Source organism: Chrysochloris asiatica, unplaced genomic scaffold (assembly GCF_000296735.1).
Source record: "Chrysochloris asiatica unplaced genomic scaffold, ChrAsi1.0 scaffold00025, whole genome shotgun sequence".
Classification (NCBI taxonomy): Eukaryota; Metazoa; Chordata; class Mammalia; order Afrosoricida; family Chrysochloridae; genus Chrysochloris; species Chrysochloris asiatica.
This window is the reverse complement of record NW_006408543.1, coordinates 18,067,899-18,095,176: the sequence shown is the minus strand read 5'-3', so window position 1 is coordinate 18,095,176 and position 27,278 is coordinate 18,067,899. Positions and strand designations below refer to the sequence as shown.

The following is a 27,278-nucleotide window of genomic DNA, read 5'->3' as shown; positions in this document are numbered from 1 at the left end:
GGGGATAATAATCAATGTAATGAAACAAGCTATATGAATGGTTGAATGTGAAGCTGATGATGTGCCCTGTAAACTTTCACTCAGTGCAAAATAAAAACATTTAATTAAAAATAAATAAATAAAAGGTAATGAATACACACTAAGGAGTGTACAGAGTGCTTACAGAAATGTAGTGGTCACAGTTTGGCAGTCTAACCACCTTGGTGTCACACCGTAAGTTAGAATCAACTCAACAGCAACTAAAACCAACAGAGTTCAAACACAAGCTCCCAACTGACGAAGTTTTGAGGAAAACAACTGTATCACAGGACATTCACTTCACATAAGGCAACATAATTCTTAGGGCCTTATGCAGATCATTTTATCTAAATCAGTTGAGAAAAAGCAGTGAGAGACACTGAAAGTATCACAAGGGAGCAGATGCAGCTAACAGACAAGGAAAAAGAAAAGGGTATAAGGAGCTCTGGCTATGAGTCTGGCTGTTAATCTCCTCACAGCAGTTCAAAACCCTCTACAGGGTTGTTATGAGTCGGAACTGACTCCACGGCATACCACCACCACCACCATGCATAGTAAACAGTCTAGAGTGAATGGGTAAGGAGCTGTCACCAGTCCTGCACGCCCTGAACCCTAATCAAAACACAGTGCGATACAGCAAGGAAAAAAACACACCAAAAATGGCAGACTGTTTGGGTATTACAAGAACAAGCAAGCTGTTCGCCTGGGAGCCATCAAGACAAACCCCCTTCCAAAACTGAAACTCAAAGAGAACACACAAGCAGGCGTGTAAGCTCACTGGTGACCACGTTTGATCTACTTATGGGTAGAAGTGGGGGAAAGGCAATAATGAAGACATGGGCTGAGATTGACCACGTTCCATAGACTCCTGTCAACTTTGAAAGAGAGAAGAAGAAGAGCTGGTTGGTCTGAAGTTTCTGGAGACTTGGGAACTCCTGAGCCATGGGTACTGACATAGCCACGGTGGGGCTAAAGCTAAGAGTGAAGCATCCAGCTGATATGAAGTTGGGAAGGCGTGCAAGAATGCCTAAACTTGCTGACAGTATCCATTTGACCTAGTTGCAATGGCTTGATGATCAAAACAAGTAGAGGAAGATAAAGAAGTTTAATACAGTAAGCAAGTGCAAATTGGTACAAGTTGATGAACTAGACCTTTACTTATAGATTTAATAGCTCAAAATACACAGCGGGAAGGAGTCTTCACATCAAGGATCAAGCCTATCCCCCTAGTACACAGGGTTGACAGGGACAGGTGGGAAACTTAAGACACTGGCTACCTAAAATTGGGGGGGGGGGGGGCAGAGAGGGCTACAAAAAGCACAAAGTGGTTGGCTTACAAGTTTTCATTAGGGAGTTTAGTTTCAGAATGAGTGGTGAATAAGAAAGACCGTAGAAGAATTGATGCTTTTAAGTTATGGTGTTGGAGGAAAATATTGAAAGTACCATGGGCTGCCAAAAGAACAAACAGATCTATGTTGGAAGAAGTGTAGCCAGAGTGTTCCTTGGAGGCCAGGATGGCCAAACTTTGTCTCTCATACTTCAGACATATTGTCAGGAGGGACCAGTCACTGGAGAAGGATATCATGTTTGGTGAGGTGAAGGGCCAGAGAAAAAGAGGGAGACCCCCAACAAGATGGATTAGCAAAGTGGCAGCATCAATGGGCTCAAGCGTGGCAACAATTGTGAGGTTGCCCCAGGACCGGGCAGTGTTTCGTTCTGTTGTGCATAGGGTTGCTATGAGTTGGTACTGACTCGATGGCACCTAACAACAATAATTCCTAAAGAAACAAAAAACATTCACTGCTTTTCCTGGCTCATCTCCTTCACTCTCCATCTTCTTTGCCCTTAAAACTCCCATTGCTGTCCCGTAGAACTTGACTCACAGTCACCCACTGCGAACATATATACCACCCCGAATTTGAAAGTGAAAAAATGAATTAAAGGTGTTCTCAGGCTGGGTGAAAAAGAAAATCCATCACAGAAAGTGTTAGGACAGGACACAGTTTACAGAGTATAAATCCACGTCTGGATTCATCCTCAGTTCTTCCACTTACAAACTACATGAATTTGCACAAAGCCCTTAACCTTAGCTTCATTCTCTGTAACAAAGACAGTAACACATACCACATGAGGTGTTTGTGACACAGTAGGATAAGCACTGAACTGCTAACCACAAGGTCGGTGGTTCAAACCCACCAGGTATTTCTCAGAAGCCCTATAAAGGATCACTATGAGTCAGAACCTACTGGATGGTACTTACCAACAACACATATAAGGTGGTTTAACAAGAATTCACAGGTAAAGCAAACAGCACCTGCTTTAATTATATTTCTAGTAACAGTAGTCACAGCCAAGTACCAGTATACTAAGTCTCATGCACTGCCTCCACAGACCAAAGTGCTTTATTCAGAGTCTTTCCAATGGCAAATAGGCGGCTCCGCTAAAACCAGTACAGTCCAACGTCTTCTCACGGACAATGTCCATCTGCAATTAAAATGCTTCTAAAGAAATTACTCCCAACCCTAGCTGCATGTGGTTTCCTCAGTGTTTCTTTTCACTAGAACAAAAATATAGTCAAAATATACAATGTTACACTTAAACAATTATTAAACAAATGGTAAAACTAAAAAAGAAAAAAGATCTTTCAGTTTAAAAGAATGCCTATGCCGTATGTCACACCAATATCATCAGATGCCTGTCCATTCTGTTTCTTTTTTTCCCTATTAATTTCAAAATACAGGAAAAAAAAAAACTACTTTTGGAACAAATTCAGTTACAGAGACAAGCTTTCTTTATGAGGTGTGCATCAGTGACTTCTTGTTGGTAGGTGTCGTGGAGTCAGTTCCAACTCACAGCTACCTTATGCACAACAAACGACACTCTACATGGCTGGTCCTAAGCCACCTTCACAATCTCTGCTCATGTTTGAACCCTCTGTTTCAACCACTGTGTTTGTCAGTCTATCCTGTTGGAGGTCTTCCTCTTTGTCATTGACCCTCTACTTTACCAAAAATTAGGTCCTTTTCCAGGGACTGGTCCCTCCTGATATGTTCAAAGCCCATGAGACAAAGTTTCACTGTCCTTGCTTCTAAGAAGCATTCTGACTATACTTCTTCAAAGACAGATCTGTTTGTTCTTCTGGCAGTCCACGGTACATTTAATAGTGTTTGCCAAGACCATAATTAAAAGGCATCAATTCTTCTATCTTCTTTTTTCATTGTCCAGCTTTCATATGCTTACAAGGCATATCTTGACTAACCTCTGCTATTTATATAACAATATCTTTCTATAGAGAATTCAGGACTAAAAACAGCTTTTTTAAAATCCTGTGAATCGTAATATTTATATTCCAAAATCATGTCTAATTTTTGTGTCCAATAATCATGGCCAGGGGTCCTATAGTTCTGTGTGGCACTATTGGATAAACACTAGACTGCTAACCAAAAGGTGGATGATTCAAACCCACCAGCTACTCCTGGGAAACCCTATACATGGTCGCCATGAGTCAGAACCAACTCAACAGCACTTAACAATAATATCAGCAAGAATCCCAGCCAGCAATACAAAACAGAGTGCTGTAAACAACAAATGCCTTAGTTAAATGGATCCTTCAGACTGAGAAGAAACAGCCCTCACTTAAATTGTTTATGAAAAGCTGGGTAGGAAAAAATAATAATTTTTCTCAATATTTTAGAATTATGATGTGAAGAGTCTGAATTGTCATCTATACCTTTAAGGATGTGTTTGTTGTTATTGCTGTTAAGTGCCAGCAAGTCAATTCCGATTCATAGAGACCCTGTATAAGGTTTCCAAGGAGCGGCTGGTGGGTTTGACCTGCCAACCTTGTAGTTCACAGTCCAGTGCTTATCTTATAGCACCACCCCTGGATACACACCCATACTATCAAGTCCTCTATTTGAAACCCAGCCACAGAAAAAGCACAGGCTAGACCTTTCCAGAGTGCCAAAAAAGTAGCATTAACAGAACAGAAGGTGAGAAGGTTGGCACACCCATACAAACAGTCCATCAAGGAACGCCTGCACTGTCCAGGTAAGAACTCAATTGCATCTTGTGACCTTATTACTGTAATTAAAAACTGATCAGTACTCCATTTTCTTGTTGATCTTCTTTGAAACTGAAATATAACAATCCTTGCTCTATTTGAAGCCATTGCTGCTGTCACTGTGTCAATGCATTTCCTTGATGGTTCTTCTTCTTTTCCACTGGCCCTCTACTTTACCAAGCTCCAGGGACTGGTCCCTCCTGATGATATGTCCACAGAAACTGAGAAGGCCCGCCACCCTCACTTCTAACAGTATGACCACATAACATTCACACTATTCACAGCCAATGGAGAGGACACTCATCTACTGTCTCTCTATTTAGCAATTAGCTACTTGTTGGTTGTTGTTAAGTGCCGTCAAGTTGATTCCGACCCATAGCAACCCTGTGTAGGGTTTCCGAGGAGCAGCTGGTGAGCTTGAACCGCCAACCTTGCAGTTCAAACGGCTTCGCAGTCAGGCGGATTAACCCACAATGCCACACCAGGACTCCGATTAGCTACTAGGTGTCACAAAAAAGAGTAAGACCCAGTTTGCAGGTATAGAAATACTCACAGTTTGGCTGGGGAAGGTGTGGGCTAGACAAACAAGTATAAGAGGGTTTCAGAAAGCACATGGAATTAAAATACAATGGAATTTTTCCAGGAACTTTTAAAGTGTCCTCATATATAATTTGTTGTTGTTGTTAAGTGCCGTCGAGTCAGGTCCGACCCATAGCGATAATTACAACATAACAAATGCAATTGTTGTTAGATGCCATCGAGTTGGTACTGACTCATAGTGACCCTACGCACAACAGAACAAAACACTGCCCGGTCCTGGGCCAACCTCACAATTGTTACCACACTTGAGCCCACTGATGCTGCCATTTTGCCAATCCATCTTTCTGGGGGTCTTCCTCTTATTCTCTGACCCTCCACCTTACCAAGCATGATATCCTGCTCCAGCAACTGGTCCCTCCTGACAGTATGTCCAAAGTATGAGAGACGAAGTTTGGCCATCTTGGCTTCCAAGGAGCACTCACTCGGGCTGCACTTCTAACAAAGGCAATTCTGTTGTTGTTGTGAAGTGCCATCGAGTCAGTTTCGACCCATTGCGACCCTGGATAGCGTTTCAGAGGAGCAGCTGGTGAGCTTTAACCGCCGACCTTGAAGTTCAAACAGCTTTGCAGTCTGGCACATTAACCCACAGCGCCACTCCAGAGGGAAGTAAAAAGTCATTAGGAACCAAGAGTAGCAACTGTCTGAGTAGGGTCACTGAACAGTCTCTCCAGGAAGCCTTCAACGAAGAGAAGATGGTGAGGCCTGAATGCAGTCTAAGTACACAGGGACTTCTGAGTGTGTGGAGAACACCAAAGGCTGTCCACTTTCAAACCTCCTCAATCACCCTCAAAAAAAACAACATAAGATCCCATAAAATTAACCAAGAGAGCAAATGCCACCCCATCTGCCCGTCTTCAGCAGTACTAAGAGGCAGTCAATACTAAAACTTCAAATTGCCCACACTAGAAAAACATACACCAAACCCCGCCGGAGGCTCCTGCCACCCACTCCAGCAAGTCTGCAGATGAAGAGAGGAGAGGAGGGGACCAGGGGCCTGAGACAAGCACAGAGGAAGGTTCTCCAGAACTGTGAAAGCTGAAGGGCCACATAGGCGGGACTACCTGGTGGCTACCCTGAGGCTGCTGCCAGGGTGTAGATGGGAATGGCAGTCTCAGAAAAGCACTGTTTCTGAGGGAGAATCCGAGAGCCAGAAGGGAGGTGTCCATGAAAATACAGCAGGGAAGGGAAAGCTAAGGATCCCCAGAAACAAAAGACATACCAACCCCACCCCTCAACACCATCCATACAAGAAACAGCACTGAAGGTGTGATCGAACTCTAAAACTAAGGGCATGAGACCTACAGACCCTGAATGGGTTTCCAAGCCTGTCAATCTTCATAGTTAGCAGTCTAGTGCTTATCCTACATGCACTCCCAGGAAATGAAGGCACAGAAGCAGACTACAGACACACAAAACTACTGTAAATGACTCAGATAATGCTAATCCAAGCATCAAAGCATTTCAGTTATGAAACAACCACAAAACAGAATAAAAGGAAAAAATGGTAACTAATACTTCAAATGCAATGAAAGAAGTATTCTCAAACAAGCATTTGGAATTTGACGAAAAATGTCCAGAATCAGACGTACATCTAAGAACAGAAAAAAGCAAAATAAACAAACAAAAACAGGAAGAAACAAAGTTAACAGTTGACTGAACCCAGAAAAGAAAAACTCCACATTTTCCAAACCGACTGTGGGGTGTGTCTCTTCCCCTGTCCACTAGCTAGCCCGCCCCCACCATACCACACAGTCACAGACTCAAGGAAAGGAGAAGGAGTTACTGCCAAGGGATAAGCATGTTCACGGGACAGCCTGTAGTCTGGTCAACTACAAACTACCTGTATAAACAGGCAGGTAGGGCTGGCGCACTGAGGACTTTGAAGGACAAGACACCCGTGGCCTACTGCCATCATCTTCATCGTCAACTCTGGAAACCTAATGAAGGAGGAAGAGAACACGTCTGGCTTCAGAAGTACTCCAGGTAGGACTCAAGTTCTGTTACACTTGTGCTGAGCAAGTATTTTTACCACATCAAGGCCCTTGTTTGTAATCTGTGATTGGATGGATGAAAGGTAGGTAGGCAGGTAGATACATATGTAGCTAGGTAGGTAAGCAGGCAGGCAGGTAGGCACACACATACCCAGAAACATATCATTGCTCTTGTCTCAGCCTGTGTTCCTCCCAAAAGCAAAGCATCCTCCCAAAAGCAAAGGTCCTTTCATTGGGAAGAGAATTAAAGGAAAAAGGAGAGTGAAGGTAAAAAGGGCACCTTTACAGAGATGACCAACACAGTAGGCAACAGGAGCTCAGTCTTGCCAAGACTCCCTGAAGAACACTCAAATGCTCCTAAAATTGCGTGTGCAAAGACAGGGAGAACATTTCTCTGCTTAATGGTTGTCCGGGGGGAATATTAACTTCCCAGCACTTTCAGGCTGCATATGCTCGTGTGCCTTCCACCATGTATCTCATATTGGTCAGTGGAGAAGACACCAGTGAACATACTTGAGACAAGACACTGTCACTACAAAGCGTGTCAAAACGTGTGGGGGGGGAGGGGGAACGTGTGGGGAATAGTTTGAAGACAGTGTGAGGCAATGCCTTTGAATGACTGATAGAATACAGTGACTGTAGTTCAAATCCCCTCAAGCCCTCCATTAAACACAAATCCATTGTTGAGTTTTCAGAGAAACGCTAGGATTGCTACAGCTCTGACTCAGGGAATTTTCTGAGATTTTTCTTGTTGTTTCCATACTTGAAAGATCGGCAGTTGTGGCAATCATTTCCAACAAAGGCAAGGCAACTAAAGGCTCAGAGATGCAGGCCTGAGTTACACAAGACAAATACCATCATGATTGGCTAGCCATCTATTTTGCACCATGGCCTATTGGCCATTGCCTCAGATCTTTGTGAGTCATGGCACCCTGAAAGCAAGTCTGATCCATTAAGGCAATTCCATCCACCTTGTCCCTTGTGATTACACCACCCACTGGCGCTTGTCATCAGAGAATCCTATCATCACTATGGATAATAACAGGGAATCCAGTTCCATGGAAGCATCTTCTATCAGCCCCAGACTCAGTATCCCTCTCACCAGTGCCATCTCTACTGCCTAAGTGAAGTAAGTGTTTTCCTAAGGAACGTGATAAGACAGTGTGTGTTTTCCAGCCTCATAAAACAAACGTCTTCTCAGAGACGGCTGACCGCAGTACTCTGCCAAAACAGTTCCTGCATATTTGTCTAATTTATTGTTGGTATATCCATGTCCAAGCTTCAAGATCCATCCTAGCAAAGGGTTAGGATCCCGAGTTATTGTTAGTGTTCTATGTCAATAAAATGTCCCCTATCCAGCCTTATCATTCTGCCACTACTGAAAATTAAGATCCACTCCCACATATGTGCCCCCTGTTCCAACTGGTACATACTAATCAGGTTCTCCCAGAGCAAGAAGTACATCATCTTTCTTGGACTATGCTGAGACTGTGTTAATTATTTTTCTGGAACAGTAGGGGTGGAAGTAGGGCAGATCTTAACAAGGATAAGCATCATCTTATGAGGCATCCCACTCAATGGGGTCTTTGTATGGTCTCTAGGCAAAGGGAGGCTGCTCTCTCCTAACAAGGAGCAGGGGCAGTGATTCTGAGAATTCTCAGGTTTACAAGAATCACAGGGAAGAAGCGGGGTAACTGACATTACAAAACAGATGTTTTGGGATTAGGACCAATGAGATGAAGAAAAGTATATGATTTGTGAATGTAAAATTGATATGTTCTGTAAACCTTTAATCAATTCGTAATAAAAAGTTAGAAAAAAAGATTCTCAGGGTTATCCAAGCACATGTATCCTACTGAGGTTTCAGAGTCCTTCCTCTTCCTTCATAAAAGGGTCTTGACTCTGGCATAGCATATTTGTCAAGGGAATTAACAGAGAGACAGAACCACTATGAACAAGACAGAGTAAGGGACTTAGGTAGGGCTTTGTTTAAAAAGCCTATGTTGTAAGACTGTTGCTTCAGCATGAGGAGCTGGGCCTGAAAGCAGTCAGACACAAAGTTGAAAAAGGAAGATGGATATGAACTGGAAAGAATCTGGGATCCCCAAAACAAACTGGAACCGATGAGGACAGACAGGAACTCTTATCTCTCTGTAACTGCCTACAGGTCTCCAGTTGCAATGATGTGGATAATCTGCAGAAGAGCTGCACACATTGGTCCAGGATTCCAAGGAGCTGATGGAAGTGGACCCACCAGTGGGGAGTGGAGGAGCTGCAGACATGGTAACTGCTCCTCACCAGCAATATGACACAGCAGAGCAGGAGCAATGTTTGGGCGCTGCAACAGCACCCAGTACCATCACCACCCTTTACATGTCAAAGAAATATGGCTGCTGCTTCACTCACTCAAATGTCTCTTGTGGCGAATGCAACCTGGAACCCAAAAGAGAATTCTGGGAGAGGTCGTGAAGCAGTCATGGCAGCGCTGTGTTGTACTTACACCGTGGCTGCTGAGAGTCGTTTCCTCCAAGTGTTTGTTTTCTCCCAGCCTTTTAGAGGCTCGAGTACTCAGAGTGGCTCCAGAAGCAAGAGTTCCAATTCTGCAGAACCAGGTGGCTTTGCAAATGCATTGGAAAGGTTCTCAGAACTGCAGCAGCAGGAGGAGCTCCGGCAGGCTTCTCCAAAGAAGGTGAAATCCTTTGCATCTGTGCTGAGACACTTGTCTCTTACAAAGATAGGATCTGCCAAGGATAAACTGGTCATTGGACAAATCTTTCATATTGTGGGAAATGATCTTTACATAGATTTTGGTGGTAAGTTTCATTTGTGTATGCAGAAGACCAAAAGTGGATGGAGAACATGATTGGCAGCTCTGAAAAGCCAAGAGTTTCAAAACAAGCATGATTGGCAGCTCTAAGGAAATATCAGAAAGGAACCAGAGTCTGGCTGCGGCTATTAGATCTTGAGCTTACATAAAGATTCCTGGGAGCAACGACAGCTACAACTCTACTAGAAGCTGATGCACTTCTCCTGGGACTCCAGGACAGTAAAGGCTCAATTAAAAGAGGAACATCATGAAAAAGAAATGAACTTTGCTTGGTGCATTCACTCTTTCCTTCTTAAACCCAGACACTCATCAAAAATGCAATGCAAAAATTGTGAATACATATTAGGAAGACATAATGTAATAAATGAAAGCAATTGCAAATTTTTAAAAAAGGGAGTTCTGGGAAGTGTAGTTACAGCCTGGCTCAGCTGGCAAGAATACAAACCAGCACAGAAGGTATACAGCCCTGCCACCCGTATGTGAAATCTTGGGTCTAGTTTTCAGCATAATGTGTCCTAGGGCTGCAGGAGATGAGGGTGTTTTAAAATGCTGCCATGGAGACCCTCTGGCTTTCCCAGCATGCCTTGCATTTGATAGTTGGTTGACCTAAGTTGGTCACTTGTTTATTTTTAAGGTTCCCAAAGGTAGAAGAGCTCAGTCAACTTCAGATCCTTAAAATTACCGCAAGCCCCATACCACCAAGTGTCAGAGCTCTCACACAAGCCAACTCTTCATCTTTCATTCACAGCTAGTCCCAGTGCACAGCAGGTGAGTCTCAGCAACTGTGCTGGCACACATTGGCGGGTTATTACCAGTGTGGCGCTGTGAGTTAATAATGTGCCAGACTGCAAAGCCATTTGAACTGCAAGGTTGGCCGTTCAAGCTCACCAGCTGCTCCTTGGAAACCCTATACAGGGTCGCTATGGGTCGGAATCGACTCAACAACACTTAACAACAATAACAACCAGCAACAACGGGGTCCTTGTTGCAGCCTTGCCACTAAGTGATCCTAAGCGCTTTCTTTAGGTATTAACTATCTTAGCCTGGAATCCACCCAAAGGAGAGCCTCAGACAAAACCTGTGTACAAGTGGTCTGCTGGGAAGGCAATCTCCGTGAGAAGGAGAGAGGAGGAGCTGAGGAGAAAGAAACAGGGAAGAAAGAAAAGCCAATACAAGGTTATCAACTCAATGGCATCTGAAACGTTTGAGGAATGCACAGAGAGTGCTTCTCCGGATTCTCTCTCAGATCAGTACAGAGAAGCAGTTCATTCTCAGCTCCTAGGCCCTAGTAGGACTTTAACAACCCTGTAGCTCGGGTAGTATAGTGGTTACAGGAGGGCCGCTAACCTCAAGTTCAGCTATTTGAAACTACCAGCTGTTCCACAGGAGAAATATGAGGCTTTCTGCTCCCATAAAGATTTACAGTCTCAGAAACCCTGTATAGTATTGCTATGAGTGGGAACCGACTCCAAGGCACACCACCACTTTAAGGAGCTCTGGTAGTACAGTGGTTACGAAATGGGCTGCTAATCTCAGGGTCAGCAGTTCGAAGCTATCAGCTATTCCACAGGCGAAAGATGAGGCTTTCTGCTCCCGTAAAGATTTATAGCCTCGGAAACCCTGTACAGGGTCTCTCTGAGTCTGAACCAACTCCACAGCACATAACCACCACCACCACTTCTGGGATAGGCATTTGAACTTGCTGAATCAGCTCCCACCTAAGCCTCGGAGTAGGAGTCTAGGTGTTGAGACAGAAAGTGAACCAGGTACAGAATGAACGCTTGAAACTAGAGGCTGTCAGACAAGCTGAAGTGAATGGAAGCCCACACAGAACTAGCTGCCACTGCTAACGCTGCACTCTAGGTGAGGCAGGTAGAGTGAGAGGTTGGACATCTGAATCATCAGATGTAATATCCATCACATAGGTGTGCTGTGAGAAATAAACTAGGCAAAGTACTTGGTGCAGTCATAAATGATCGCTATTGTCATTAGGTTAGACATAAAACTCTATGGGAGTGATGGGCAAAACACGGATAAGACAGACATTTCAGAGTTACACTTACCACAACTGAGAGAGTGGGGAGGTGGACAGGGCCAATGTAAGGAGACAGAGTTCAGGATGTTTCTAATTTAGGCTCCTGGCAGGACGGAGAATGACAATGCCACTAAGTAAATCATGGGGAGCTGGAGGAAGAAGCATTATCACATTTTCACACAAGTGACACACGTTATATGGTGCACTTTGGGGGTCTCTTCTTTGCAAACAACACAACCCCCTCACATGCATTCATTTCCTATGTTCATTACACACTTGGGCACATTAAATGTAGAAAACATGGTATTCAGCATCAAAGTCTAAGCAACTGTTCAGTGTGGTTGTTGAGTGCCGCCAAGTTGATTCCAACTCATACAGACCCAATATAGGGTTTCCAAGAAGCAGCTGGTGGGTTTTGAACTGCTGATCCTGTGGTTCACAGTCCATTGTTGCTGTTGTAGTTATGTGCCATGGAGTTGGTTCCAACTCATAGTGACCCTGTACAGGGTTTCTGAGGCTGTAAATCTTTACAGGAGCAGAAAGCCTCATCTTTCTCCCGAAGAACAGCTGGTAGTTTTGAACTGCTGACCCTGAGGTTAGCAGCTCAATTCGTAACCACTATGCTACCAGAGCTCATTCGGCAGTTGGGAATAACTGATGAGAAGCTAAAGAAAGAGGTCTAAGCTGAAACCAGGTTTGGATGGGAGTTCAAGACAAGACATATTTTATTTCCCGGAAAGAGTATGATAGTTATAAGAGGGCTGACATTGGATTATCAATACAAGAGGACTTCAAAAAGTTTGTAGCAGAATTTCATTATCTTTTCATTCCATTTTTTCATGAACTTTTTGAAGTCTCCTCATATTTAACACACAAACAGAGGGACAGGAGCCAGTGAAGAAGGAAGATGGAGCAGTCAGTGATGGAGAAGAACAGGAGGAAGGTCTAATCTGCCACCAGGCAATGCGGGCACAGTCCCAATGCTCCGGCAGCTGCTGCTCTAGAGAGGTTAAGTCAGATCAAAAACGGAGACACTTCCTCCAAGTCTGGAAAACATTAGTAACTTGAGTGAGAACAGCTACAGTGGAGTGGTTGAGATGGAAGTCTGATGCTACAGCACATCAAAGGGTGAATGGGAGATAAAGAAGTAGAAACATCTGGAATAAACTGCTCTTCCAAGGAATGGGGGGTGGGGGAGAGGGAGTGGTGAAAGGGGAATGAATGCAATAGTTAAAGACCAAAGAGGATTTTCATTTTTTCTACAAAATAAAACTCAAACCTATTTATGGGAAGGAGAGATTGAAGATCAGAGAGAGGGAAGAAAGCTTGAAGTAAAGTTTCTGAGGTACAGAGCACAATCTAACTCAACCATCTTTATTGACTACCAGGTCTTCCAACCAATTCATTCCACTGTGTCCCCATGCAGATCCCCAGGCAATTCTAACATACACATAAAAACCTTGGGGATCCTGTGACAATGTAGATTCTGATTCAGTATATCTGGAGTGTTAAAAGGAGCACTGTGGGATAATTACAAGGTTGGCAGTTCAAACCCAGAAGTCACTCCATGGGAAAAAGACAGGCTATCTGTGCCCGTAAAGATTCCGTCTCAGAAACCCTAAGGAACATCTCCACTCTGTCCTGTAAGGTTGCTAGAATCCGAATGGAGAAACGCAAAATTCTCAGCATGAGATCAAACCAGATCTCATTTAATATACTTGGATTTGTTTTTAATATACCAGTAAGAAAATATGACAGATCTCATTTACTGGAATCCAGCTAATAACTGAAGCACTATAATAACTTTCTTATAAAACCTTATGTTTTCTTACTCAGTATTACAAAACATAATGCTTCTTGGACAAATTCTCGTTTCAGTCAAAAGGTGACAATTGCATGCACCGAGAAAAAAAAATGCTAATTGAGGTTTTTCCCTCTTTTGGTCAGGGGCAAATGTTATTTATAAAACAATATCAGATGGCTCTAATTTAGGGGTGTCCACTACCAGTTGCTCCAAGCAAGAAAGATGAGGCTTTCTGCTCCCATAAAAATTTACAGTCTCAGAAACCCTAGATAGGGTCACTATGAGTCGGAACCGGCTCCACAGCACACCACCACCACCACCACCACCACCACCAGTACAGTATAGTGGACTTCTGGTGTGACGCTGTAGGATAAGCACTGGACTGCAAGATTGGCAGTTCAAATTCATCAGTGGCTCCTCGGAAACCCTACACAGGGTTCCTGTGAGTCATAACTGACTTGACGGCACTTAACAACAACAAACAGCAGATACACAACACTGAAATCTAAAATCTTCACCCTTATCTGCAGAGTCCAATTAGCCCAATTCTAGGGCATTCACGCAAGCTTAAAAATAAGCTAAACAGCTAGCACATTAGGTTCTTTTCAAGTGCCAGGTGGTAAGCTATTCTGAAGCGGTTTAGATTTGTGGTTGGGCCTCAAAACCATCTCTGGACAGCATTCTGCTGGAGGCAGAACAAAGTTATATTTAAGGTCTGTGTACTTTAAAACAATGCTGCCGACTTTTCCCTTATAGCCGGGGGTCACTTACCTTGAAGACTCCCTGGACTTTCAGTCCATAAAACAGCCGTGTTTACTTATCCAGCTGAGTGGGGAGTACGGGATGGAGCCAATGTGAAATGGAGTCAATAAGAAAACAGATGCTGATAAAGCAGTAACGAGCTTTTCCCCAATACATATTACAAATAAACTTAACTCAGAGGAACTGCTCTACGAGACAACTTGCAGAGCCTTTGTAGTGTGTAGAACCTTTGATGGAATCCTGAGCCTTCTAAGGTGGGTCATTCCCACTAGAAAGGACGAGCAACAGAAGATACTTCTTAAAAGAAAGATCAGCAGGAAAAATCCAAAACAAAAACGGCAATCTGATTAGCTACTAAAAGAACAAGCAAGTTGTTTGCTGGGGAGCCATCAAGGCAAGCAACCAAGTTCCTTCAGGACATACCCTCCTCCAAGATTGAAACTAAAAGGGGACACATGAGCAGGCATGCAAGCTTGCTGGTGACCTCATTGGTCTACATGTGAGTGGAAGTGGGGTAAAGGAAGCAATGAAGATATGGGCCAAGTTCAACTATGTTCCACAGACTCCTGTCGACCTTGAGATGAGAGAGAGAAGAGGAAGGGCTGGTTTGTCCGAAATTTTGGGTGACTTGGCAACTCCTGATCCCACAGACAATGACCTAGCCACAGAGGGCAAGAGCTGAGAATAAAGCATCCAGTTGATATGAAGTAGGGGGATGCACACAAGAATGCCCAAAGTTTCAGAGAGCACCCATTTGACCTAGAATCGACGGTTTGATGAGAGATCAACTAGAGGAAGACAAAGAAATTTGATAAAGGATGCAAGTATAAATTGGTACAATTTGATGAACTTGACCTATACCTACACATGTGTTGTTGTTAAGTGCCATCAAGTTGGTTCTGATCCTTAGCGACCCTGTATAGGGTTTCCAAGGAGCAGCTGGTGAGCTTGAACCACCGACCTTGCATTAGCCCACAGCGCCACACAAGGACTCCACATGTAGTAGCTCAAAATGCCAACCAAGAGATAGAGTCTTCACATCAAGGATTAAGCCTATCCCCTCTGTACTCAGGGTTGACTGGGATGGGCAATTTCGACACTGGCTACCTAAAATGGGGAGGGGGGTGGTTATAAAGGCATGAAGTGGCTGGCTTACAAGTTTTCAAGACAGAGTTTAGTATCAGAGTATGCAAGGCGGGGCAGGGGTGTGGGGGTGGTGGGAGGCAGAATCTCCACTAAATAGTTTTCATGTTGTCTAAATGGGTCTGGTGAAAGGAGATGGAGATAGGATTCATTTGATTCAATAGTAAGTAATTGTTATCATGACTAATTGCAACTGTCACAATGTAAAGGTAGAAGTTGTGTAACCAAAAGGGGGAGATAGTTAAACTCACATCACAGGATCAGAGGCCCCTAGGACTATCAAGGGAGAAGAGCATGAACAGAACACGGAATCCTAACCAGAGCTGTAGCAACACCAGAGATGGAGGCAGAGATGATGGCATTTAGAGATTGAGCAGCTGAGGACTCTAGACTCATGGAAAGAAAAAGGCTGTGTGCTGGAGACCAGAGGCTGGCTTGCAGAATGTGTCCTTTGACTGTTTAAATGATTACATATTTCTGCTTGTTTTTGTGTACATAAAACAAAAAACAGAGGGAATACAAGCAGATATTGAAGATACATGGAGGGGTTGGTAATCATTGCAATGAAATAAAATATGACAGGTGAGTGCAAAACCAATGTTCTCCCATGTAAAGTAACACTCAATTCACAATAAAAGCTTTAAAAAAAGAAGAGGAAAATGAGACAGAACATGAAACTTACTGAAAACACTGCAGAAACAAGAGGGCATGCTCAGAGAACTGACCTCTGTGGAAAGCATAGCAGGTCTCAATGACTCCGCTTCCTTCTATAAGTTGTTCTACAACATTCTATGAATGTACTGCCATCTGGTTGATTCGGACAACAGGACAGGCTAGATATGCCCTCATCAGGTAGTCCAAGGCTGTAATCCTTATAGAAGCAGGCCACCATGACTTTTCTGGTGGGTTTGGACAACAGCCAAGCACTTAACTACTGCACCACTAGGATAAATTTTGCGTCAACTTTCTACATTTCTCCATACCTAAGAATTTTTTTTAAAAGCCAGAATAACAAATTTGTAAAAATAAATAAATCAATAAACAAACTAATGAAGCTATTTTTCTGTTTTAATCTTTTATAAAGAAATTATTCAAAATTTCTTCATAATTTATAAAGAAAAAATTGGTATTAAAACTCCCATCTTCCTACCACCAAATCTACAAATGCATGGGTATAGTCTCTCCTTCTTTTCTCCTATTATAATAGAAGCAGCGGGCCTTTTCCATCAGAGGCCAGTCCCTCCCCCTGCCCCATAAGCTTGACGCTCCATTCCCCTTTACCTGTCAGTGCAGTGCCAATCTCTCCCTCTGTACTGCATTCAGGTGAGTGGTGTTTAAACATGCTCTAAGCATCACATATCTTACAACTAGGAAACAAAAAATAAAGGCACCCTGAACCCCATATTCCTCTCTAGCTAAATACCTTTAACCCCTGTAAGCCTCTGAAAAGTTGACTTCACTGTATTCTCTTGAACCCATCCTAAGCAGACCTGCCCACTCAGACCCCCACCCAAATTGCTTTAACACAGTCCTCAGTCAGTCTGTAGACTCTGACATGCCCCGACTTCCTCTTTGGCACCCATGGCACCAAAACTTTCCTAGGTTTCCTCCTGGCTTTTCTTGGACATTTCTGCCTGTTTCTGATCTGTATTCTATTTTAGCAACACATTTTCTACCCATCGTCTGGATTTTGGAGATTTTCAGGGCTCAACTCTGAGTTTACTTCCTCTCTCTCTTTCCATTCTACCACCTCTCTGAAGGGATCCCTCCATCTACCTTGGCTTTAAATGCCATCTAGTGGTTACGAATCGGGCTGCTAACCTCAAGGTCGGCAGTTCAAAACTACCAGCTATTCCGCTGGAGAAAGATGAGGCTTTTTGCTCCCATAAAGATTTGCAGCCTTGGAAACCCTGTACAGGGTCACTGTGAGTCGGAACCAACTCCACAGTACTTAACAACAACAACAACAACAAATGCCAGTGACTCTAGAATCTTCATCCACATCCCAGATCCCTGTTCTTATCTCCATACCCACATTCCATTAATGGCAAACCTGGTGGTTTAGAGCCCCACCCTTACATGTCTACCCTGGTTCAGCATCTGTGAATTCTAAACTAGAATTAATTCCAAGATGACCCCCAAAACCTTAGCCTTTGTATACTCTCCTCCCATGAATGAGAGACTACGATACAACCTCATTACTGTGACTATGTTATATGGCAAAAGGAATTTTGCAGGTACAATTAAGGTCCCAAATCAGTAGACCTTACAACAAATAGACAGATTATATAGATGGACCTAGCCTAGATAATCATAATCATATGATCTCCTTTAAATCTGGCTTTAGAGAAAGGAGACCTAGTGTCAGAGAGTCAAAGTACAAGCAAAGACGCAACACGCCATGCCTCATGAGAAGGTACAGCCATAGCAACCCCAGGCTGCCTGGGGCTCACAGGAACCGAGTTCTACATGAGTGTACGTGGAAGTGGATTTCCCTCAGTCTGGCTGATACCCTGCCACACCCTATGGACTTCAAAAACTTACCCAATTGAGCTAAAACCTGGGTGCTGTTATATGCTGCTAAATTTGTGGTAATTTCTTACACTGCAACAGAAAATTGATGTATCATCTCAACAAACAAGACCTTCAAATACACATCTGTTCCAGCTAGAAAACCTATCAATACTACATCATATCCTCCTAACTACATCTCAAATATATTTGCAATTCTTTATCTCAATTGTTACCTAATGCAAACCTTTATATTTCATCTGAACTTCTGCAAGAGCCTATGAACAGCTCAGTCTTCCCACAATAGTTCCCCCTACTCTCCTGACAGCAATGGGAGGAATATCTTATAACACAAAACTAATCTCAGAACTCTGAATTTAAAATCCTTCTGTAGTTTCACTGCCCTCTCTCCGGGTAATGCAAGAACTCCTTATCACTGCTACCAAAGGCCCCATGAAAGGGCCCTGGTCACCTCCTGAGCCTCGTTTCCTGTTACTCTCCAACTTGGATGTGACGCTGAAGCCACATAGGCCTTCCCTTCCAAGAACCCAGTGTGCCAGGCCACTTCCCCCATAGGGCCATCTGTGTTGTATCCTTTGACAGCAATGCCTCCTCCTACCACTCTTCAGGGATAGCCAGGGTCTCCACTGAAACTTACTGCTTCACAAGAAAGAGCCCCTCCCCTTCACACAATGTGAGGTAACCCTGTTAGAATCTCTCACAGACCCTGTACATCTTCACAGAGCTTATCACAATTGGAATCACTAAGTCCTATTGCCATCTAGTCAATTTCAACTCATAGTGACCCTTGAGAACAGAGTGGAACTGTCCCCATAGGTTTCCAAGACAAGAATCTTTACCAAAGCCGACTGCCTCCTCTTTCTCCCAGTGGTGGATCCAAACTGCTAACCTTTCAGTTAGTAGTCCAGTGTTTAACCCACTGTGTCACTATGGCTCCTGAATCACAAAGTGAGTTGTGGGATTATGCAATTCAGGCCTTTTTCTTATAGTTCAAAGAGGGTAGAAACCATGCCTACTTTGTTCCTTGTTAAAACCCAGCATTATATTCCTGGTGTTATGCTGTAGAATTGTAGAATAAGCACTGGACTGCTAGCCACAAGGTCAGCAGTTCAAACCCACCACCCACTCGGAAACCCTATCCAATTATGAGTTGGAACAGACTCAATAGCACTTAACAACAACAAAGGCCAGCATCTAGTGCAGTGTCAGATACGTAGTAGGAATTCTAAATCTTTAATAAGTGAATAAAACTCGTAGTTTTGCCAACTTGCACATGGCAAAATTAGACCAAAGTTATGGGACTGACTTGTGTGTAACTCCATTAGAATTACTCTATTCCAGCCTTATGGTGTTTCTTCACAAACACATGACACGGATCTTGAACACAAAAACAAGAGCAAGCTATAGGAATGGCATGGTTTAAGTCTACTGCTGAGACGCTGTTTGTGACCTCTTTCTGCAACATCGTGCTTACCTGTGAAGTACAACATTATCTTTGTTACATGTTGTAAACACGTTTTCGTTTCGGAAACACTGATCATTCCACTCCAGATTACTGATGTGGTTAGAGAAGAGAGTGCTTCCACGGAGTGGGTGTTCCCGTTATGCCTGGGGTATTTCACTTATGCTAGGAAGCTGCTTGGTACAAAGGCAGCCCTCTGCACAACCTGCACCCTTCTGCCATTAAAATTCTTTTAAGTAGGCTCAATTTCATTGGTTTCTCATAGTGTGTGTGTTTTTAAAGTGATACTAATTAATCAAATACCTCACTTTTTTGGAGAAATATAAAAATAGTATGAACACCATATGACAGATTTTTTAAAGCGAAAACACTGGCTAGACAGTCCAATGTCTATTCCCATTATTTATGAACTATATGTGTATATATGCATACATCCCAACTTCATCACACTGCAGTGGCTTGCATGTGACTATACTGCTGGAAGCTTAGCCACTCGTTTCAAATTCCAGCAAGGTCACCCATGATGGACAGGTTTCAGAAGAGCTTCCAGACCCAGAAAAAACTACAAAGAAGGAATAGGTGGTCCTCTTTTAAGAGATCAGTCACAAAAATCTTAAAAATGACAGCGAAATATTGTCTGATGAAGTGCAGAAAACTGAGTTCCTCAGATTGGAAGACACTCAAAATGCAACTAGGAAAGAGCTGCTTCCTCAAAGTACAGTCGATCTTAATGATGCACATGGAATAAAACTTTCAGAACCTTCATTTGCTGATAGGGCATGACTCAAAATGAAAAGAAACAGCAGCAAACATCCATTAATAATTGGAATGCAGAATGTACAAAGTACGAATCCACGAATACTGGAAGTTGTCAAAAATGAAATGAATGCATAAAGAAAGAAATCCTGGGCCAAAATGAACGTATTGGCCATACTGAATCAGACAATATACAGTTTACTCTGCCAGGAATGGTATACTCTAGAGGAATGGTGTCCCAATTCATCGTAAAATAAAACAGTTCAAGATCTATCTTGAAGTATCAGGGGAACAAGGGAATACTGAATGGTTTAAAATCAAGAAAGGTGTGTGCCAGGGTTTTATCCTTTCACCACATTTGTTCAATATGTATGCTAAGCAAATAATCCGAGAAGCTGGATTATATGAAAAAGAATATGGCATCGATCAGTACCGGCGGAAGACTCACCAGCAACCAAAGATATGCAGATGGTACAATCTTGCTTGCTAAAAGCAAAGAGGACTTAAAATATTTACAATGAAGATCAGCTACTACAGTCTTCAGTATGGAGTGCACCTCAATGAAAAGAAAACAAAAATCCTCATTACTGGACTAATTCAACAATATTACCATAAATGAAGAAAAGACTGAAGTTGTCAAAGACTTCGCTTTGCTTGGATCCACAATCAACACTCTTGGAATCAGCAGTCAAGAAATCAAAAGACATATTGTATTAGGTAAATCTGCTGCACATGACCTGTTTAAAATGTTCAAGAGCAAAGACATCAGTTTAAGGACTAAGGCGTACCTGACCCAAGTCATGGTTATTTTCAATCTCCTCATATACATGTGAAAGCTGGACAATAAATAAGGAAAACCATAAAAGAATTGATGCACTTGACTTATGGTGTTGGAGAAGAATACTAAAAGTACCATGGACGGCCAGAAGAACAACAACAACAAAATCTGTGTTGGAAAAAGCACAGCCAGAATACTTCTAAGAAATCAGGATGGTGAGACTTTGTCTCTCATACTTTGGACATGTTGTCAGGAAGGACCAGTTCTTGGAGAAGGACATGATTTTAGGTAAAGTGAAGGGTCAGAGGAAAAGAGGAAGACCCCCAGGAAGATGGACTGGCACAGTGGCAATCGGAATGGGCTCAACCATAACAACAACTGTGAGGTTGGTGCTAGACCGGGCCATGTTTTGTTCTGTTGTGCATAAGGTCATTATGAGTTGGAACTGGCACGATGGTACTGCACATCAATATCTTGAAGTACACTGTTGTCTGTGATAAGATAATATCCACATGCCTACAAGAAAGTTCAGTTAACATGACTATTATTCAAATTTATGCACCAACCATAAAAAATGATGAAGAAATCATAGAATTCCATCAACTTCTTCCAACTGAAATCAATCAAACATGCAATCAAGAAGCATTGATAATTAATTACTGGTAACTAAAATGCAAAAAGTTGGAAACAAAGAAGACGGATCAATGGTTAGAAAATATGGCCTTGGTGATACAGACAAAGCTGGAGACTGCATGATAGACTTTTGCAAGATCAATGACTTATCCATTACAAGTATCTTTTCAACAATATAAACAGTAGCTTAACACACACGTGGACCTCATCCGATAGAATACACAGAAATCAAATTGCCTACCTCTGTGAAAAGAGGCAATGGGGAAAGTCAATATCATCAGTCAAAAAAAGGCCAGGGGGCTGACTGTGGAACAGACCATCAATTGCTCATATGCAAGTTCAGGCTAAAGCTGAAAGAAATGAAAGCAAGTCCAAGAGAGCCAAAATAAAACCATGAGCATTGTTGCTGAGTGCCATCGACTTGTTTCTGACTCAGGGAGATCCTGCATAGGGTTTCCGAGGAACGGCTGGTAGGTTTGAACCATGGACCTTGCAGTTAACAATCCAGTGCTTATCCTACAGTGCCACACCAAGACCTTGAGCATATCCCACCTGAATTTAGAGACCATCTCAAGAACAGATCTGATGAATTAGACACGAATGATAGAAGACCAGAGAAGTTACAGGATGCTATCAAGAACATCAGACATGAAGAAAGCAAAAGGTCATTAAAAAACATAAAAGAAAGAAAAGACTAAAACAGATGCCAGAAAGACTCTGAAACTTGCTCTTGAATTAGAGAAGCTAAAGCAACTGGAAGAAATAATGACTTAAGAACTGAAAAGAAAACATAAAGGACACCTCAAGAAGACAAAGTAAAGTATTTAAAATGTGAAAAGACCTGGAGTTAGAAAGCCACAAGGGAAGAACACACTCTGCATTTCTCAGGATGAAAGAACTGAAGAAAAAATTCACATCTTAACTTTCAATACTGAAGGATTCTATGTGGTGCTCTGGGTTAATACGCTGGACTGCAAAGTCGATTTGTACCTCAAGGTTGGCGGTTCAAGCTCACCAGCACTCCTCAGAAACTCTATATAGGGTCATTATGGGTCAGAACCAACTCAAGGGCGCTTAACAACAACAATGGGCAAAATACTGACCCATGCAGGAAGCATCCAAGGGAGACAAAAGTAATACAGAGTCACTGTACCAAAAAGAATTGGGTGACATTCAACCATTTCACGGGGCAGCATACAATCAAGAATTGAATGTATTAAAAAAAAAAGAAGCCCAAGATACACAAGGCATTAGCAAAAAATAAGGCTCTAGGCACTGACTGAAAAACAAATTTAAATATTTGATGCAGCGCTGGAGGTACCCATTCGTCTATACAGTTAAGGAAGCTGACAGAGATTCAAGCCGGATTCAGGAGAGGACATGGAATGAGGAATATCACTGCTGCTGTTAAACAGATCTTGGCTGAAAGCAGAGAATACCAGAAAGATGTTTACTTGTGTTTTATGCGAAAGCATTAAATTGTGAAGATCTTTAAAAAAAAAACTATGGATAGCATCAGGAAGAATGGGAATTCCAGAACATTTATTTATGCTCATGAGCAACCTGTACATAGACCAAGAGGCAGTTGTTCATACAGAACAAGGGGACACCAAATGGTTTAAAATCAGGAAAAGTGTGTGTCAGGCTGCATGCATTAATCATATTTATTCAATCTGTAAGTTGAACAAATAGTCCAGAAAGCTGGACTACATGAAATAAAATGTAGCATCAGGGTTGGAGGAAGTCTCATTAACAACATTCAATATGCAGATGATAAAACCTTGCTTGCTTTTAAAAGCAAAAAAGACTTTAAGAACTTGCTGATGAAGATCAAAGAATACAGCTTTTCGTATAGATAATGAATTTAATGCAAATAAAACAAAAATCCTGACAACTGGACTAATAAACAGCATCACATGATAAAGGGAGAAAACCCCAAAATTATCAAGGATTTAATTTTACTTGGACCCACAGTCAGTACTCATAGAAGAAGCAATCAGGAAATCAAACAGTGTATTGTAGTGGGCAAATCTGCTGCAAAAGACCTCTTTAAAAAATTGAAACTGCTTGGGAACCAATTACTCCAATGGAATAATGCATGGAACACGCTCTCTTTGGCTAATCCAACATCAGTCTCCACAACCCTGAGACCAGAAGAAAGAGATGGTGGCTGGCTACCACTACCACTCTGAAAGAGATCGCATCGCATTAGAAGGTCCTGGATAGAGAGAGAATGTGGAACAGAACTCAAAACTGGTCAGAAAGAGACTGCAAGAACCCAGTATTATGGCCCTGGGCCACACTTTGTCCGGAACTGAACTCACCCTTGTGGCCCAATTTTCAGCCAAGCAGTAAATAGGTATACAGAAGGACAAAAACATTAGTAAGGTATGCTTACCATTGAACAGTCAAGCATTCAAGATCAAAAAAGGGCAACGTTCACCTAAGGCCACATTTCAGAAGGAAGATAGAATGGAAGTAAGAACCACATGGAGGAAATGGGTAAGTGTTGTTACATGGAGGGGACTGCAAGCATTGAGATGAAACAAAGTGTGTGATTTACTGAGTGTAAAACTGATGATCAAGCCATGGTATTTTCATCGCCCCATATACATGTGAAAGCTGGACAATGAATAAGAAAGGACAAAGAAGATTCATTACAACTGTGGTGCAGTTGAAGAATACTGAAAGCACCATGAACTGTCAGAAGAACAAACAAATCTGTCCTGGAAAAAGTACAGAATGCCCTTTAGAAAAGAGGATGGCAAGACTTCACCTCATGTACTTTGGACACATTATCAGGAAGGTCAGTCTCTGGAGAAGGGCAGCACGCTTAGGAGAAAAAGAGGAACTGATGAGCTAGACTGACACAGTGACTGCAAAAATGGGCTCAAACATAACAATTCTGAGGAAGGCACAGATCGGGCATTATTTTGTTCTGTTATGCAGAGGGACATTATGAGTCTGAGCCAACGAGACAGCACTTAACACCACAGTACAGGCGTGTACTGGGGCAATCAGACAAGTACTGGGGCAATCAGGCAAGTACTGGGTTACAGCTAACCCCAAGGTCAGCAGTTCAAAGGCAGTTCAAACCCATGGGAGAAAGATGAGGTTGTTACTCCCATAAATATTTACAATCTCAAAAACACTTGATAGGGTCACTATGAACTGCAATCAGAATAGACTTGACGGCTGTGTGTGTGTGTGTTTATATATAAATGTATTTCTTTAATTATATATTTACCCAATCCTTGTCTTCATCCAGAAAAGACTAAAGGCAATTTAAAAGGATAAATCACAGCATAAAAAAGAAGAAACGTAAGGATGGTGGTAGTTATGTGCTGTGGAGTCAGTTCCAACTCATAGCAACCCTGCATAGATAGGGTTTCCAAGGCTGTAAATGTATAAGGGAACAGAAAGCCTCATCTTTCTCCCAGGGAACAGTTGGTAGCTTCAAACTGCTAACTTTGAGGTTAGCAGCCTGACTCGTAACTACTACCAGAAACATAAAATGACCACAGGAAGAGGCTCAAGAAACATGCCAGATATGACTTTATGTGGTGTAGGCCCGCAATGTGAAGCTGTCTAGCCACTGACTTGACAAAATTGTCTACCCAGGGTCCCACTTCAGAACATTCCCCAGACAGCATTCCCCAGAGCTGGTCAGAAGTAGCTCAGTCGGCTCACTGCCGAGGTCAGAAAGGAATGTCTCCTCAGGCATGGCTGAGACAGACCACCATCTATTTCTCCAGAGCATGACACTTGTTACCATTTTCTATTGAAATCCTTGTTTTGATAACTGGCTGCTCTGTGTTCTTCTGTCACACACAGTTACCTGGACCTGGGGTAAAATTCTCCTTTGGCTAATCCAATCTTAAGCAAGGAGTATTAGATTCCTATTGCCGCTGCCAAAAGAACAAATAGATCTGAGTTGGAAGAAGGACAGCCAGAATGCTCCTTGGAGGCCAGGATGGCCAGACTTCATCTCTCATACTTTGAACATATTATCAGGCGGGACCAGTCTCTGGAGAAGGATATCACATTTGGCAAAATGAAGGGTTGGAGAAAAAGAGGAAGACCCCCAGCAAAATGCATTGGCACAGTGTCAGGAGCAATGGGCTCAGGCATAGGATAATTGTGACCAGACTGGGCAGTGTTTCATTCTGTTGTGCACAGGGTTGCTACCCAGTCGATGGCACCTAACAACAACATTGCCAATGTAAAAATTACCACAGACTTAGTGACTTAAGACACCACAAATTTGTTCTCGAATTGTTCTGAACTCAGAAGTCTGAAACTGTGTCTTCAGTACTAAAATCAAGGAAAGCTTCATTTCTTTTGGACAATCTAAGGGAGGACCAATCCTTGCCTTTTCCAGCTTCTAAAGGTGGCCTGCATTCCGGGACTTGGGGCACTCTTCCAGCAGTGGCATCTCATCTCCCTCCTCCCTCTTCCACACTCACACCTTAGACATCTAAACAATCTGATATACAGCCATATTACTTACACAATTTTTTTTAAACCAGGAACACATTGATTATATAAAAAGTTGCACACCTACACAAAAAAATTAAGTGTGAAATTAAATAACTGCACTACCAAGTACGGTACTAAAATTCAGAACTTTACTCCCCTATTCTCTCTGCACCTACCGAGTAAGTTCTTTAAAAAGCAGACGCCCAGCTTACTGACAACTTGGGAGATATAGAAAGTCCAGAGAATTTATTTGGCTTTTGGAGGAATCATTATTCCTGAACCCTGAGGGACACTGTCAGAAACAAAGAAAGTGAGGGCAAGATTCTATTTGAGATTCTATTCATCTTCCCTGCCAAACAAGATGGATGTAGGAGTTATCAGACCTCTGATGTGCAGAGAGAGATCTGGAAATCATTACGGGAGCTCAGATGAGATCACTGTGACAACCCCTCCTTCCCACTGCACCTTAAGATTGACATCACTCAACAGGGTGTTTAACTGTATGGCCTCAGCTACTCTGATAGACATTCCCTAGAGGAGTTTTCACCCAAGCTTCTTTTTCATGGAGAAGAATTCATTTCTGCCCACCAAACCATTTATGGCTCTAGGAAGTCACGGTTTCAAAACGCACTACTGATTTGGATTAAAAGTTAGTGTTGGGTCTGACACATTAGCCTAGCCCTCTGTTAGGGCTTGAACTGCTGTTGTTAGGTACCATTGAGTAGGTTCTGACTCACAGTGACCCTATGCACACCAAAATGAAACATCATCCAATCCATTGTAGCTGTCACTTTGTCAATCCAGCTTTGAGGGCCTTCCTCTTTTTCACTGATCCTCCACTTTACGAAGCATGATGTCCTTCTCTAGGGACGGGTCCTTCCTGACGACATGTCCAAACCAAAGTATGAGAGATGAAGTCTTTCCTTCCTTGCTTCTAAAGAGCACTCAGCTTTATTTATTCCAAGACAGATTTGTCGGTTCTTATGGAAGACCATGGTTGCAAAAACAGCACAGATGATAAGGGAGATGCACAAGAACACCCATACTTACAGACAGTACCCAATTGACCTGGCTTCAATGGCTGGATGACCAGAACTTGACTAGAAGAAGAGAGAAAGGGAAAAAGCGTAACCCACTACAATCTGATGAACTTGACACCTATATTTATGGATGTAGTAGTTCAAAAGAGGAAACGAATCTTTACAGCAAAGCTCACTCCTACCTCCTCGGTACACACGGCTGACAGGGATGGGCTACCCAAAATGGGGGGCTACAAAGGCAAGAATTTCAAGAGGAAGTCTACTTTCAGAGGGGGTGGGGGAAAGTAAATCTTCATTGAGCAGTTTCCAACCTGTCTGGATGGGGCTGGTGAAAGGAGATGGGGATAAGACTCTT

The 27,278-nt window shown here is 42.7% G+C and overlaps 1 protein-coding gene and 1 pseudogene across 1 annotated transcript in view; one reads left to right on the top strand and one right to left on the bottom strand.

The window, feature by feature from the left end:
• RPS6KA5 (ribosomal protein S6 kinase, 90kDa, polypeptide 5) overlaps positions 1–27,278 on the bottom strand; it is a 265,048-nt gene that overhangs the window by 224,227 nt on the left and 13,543 nt on the right. The gene's annotated exons all lie outside the window — the stretch shown is intronic.
• On the top strand, positions 9,149–10,698 carry LOC102820720 (annotated as a pseudogene).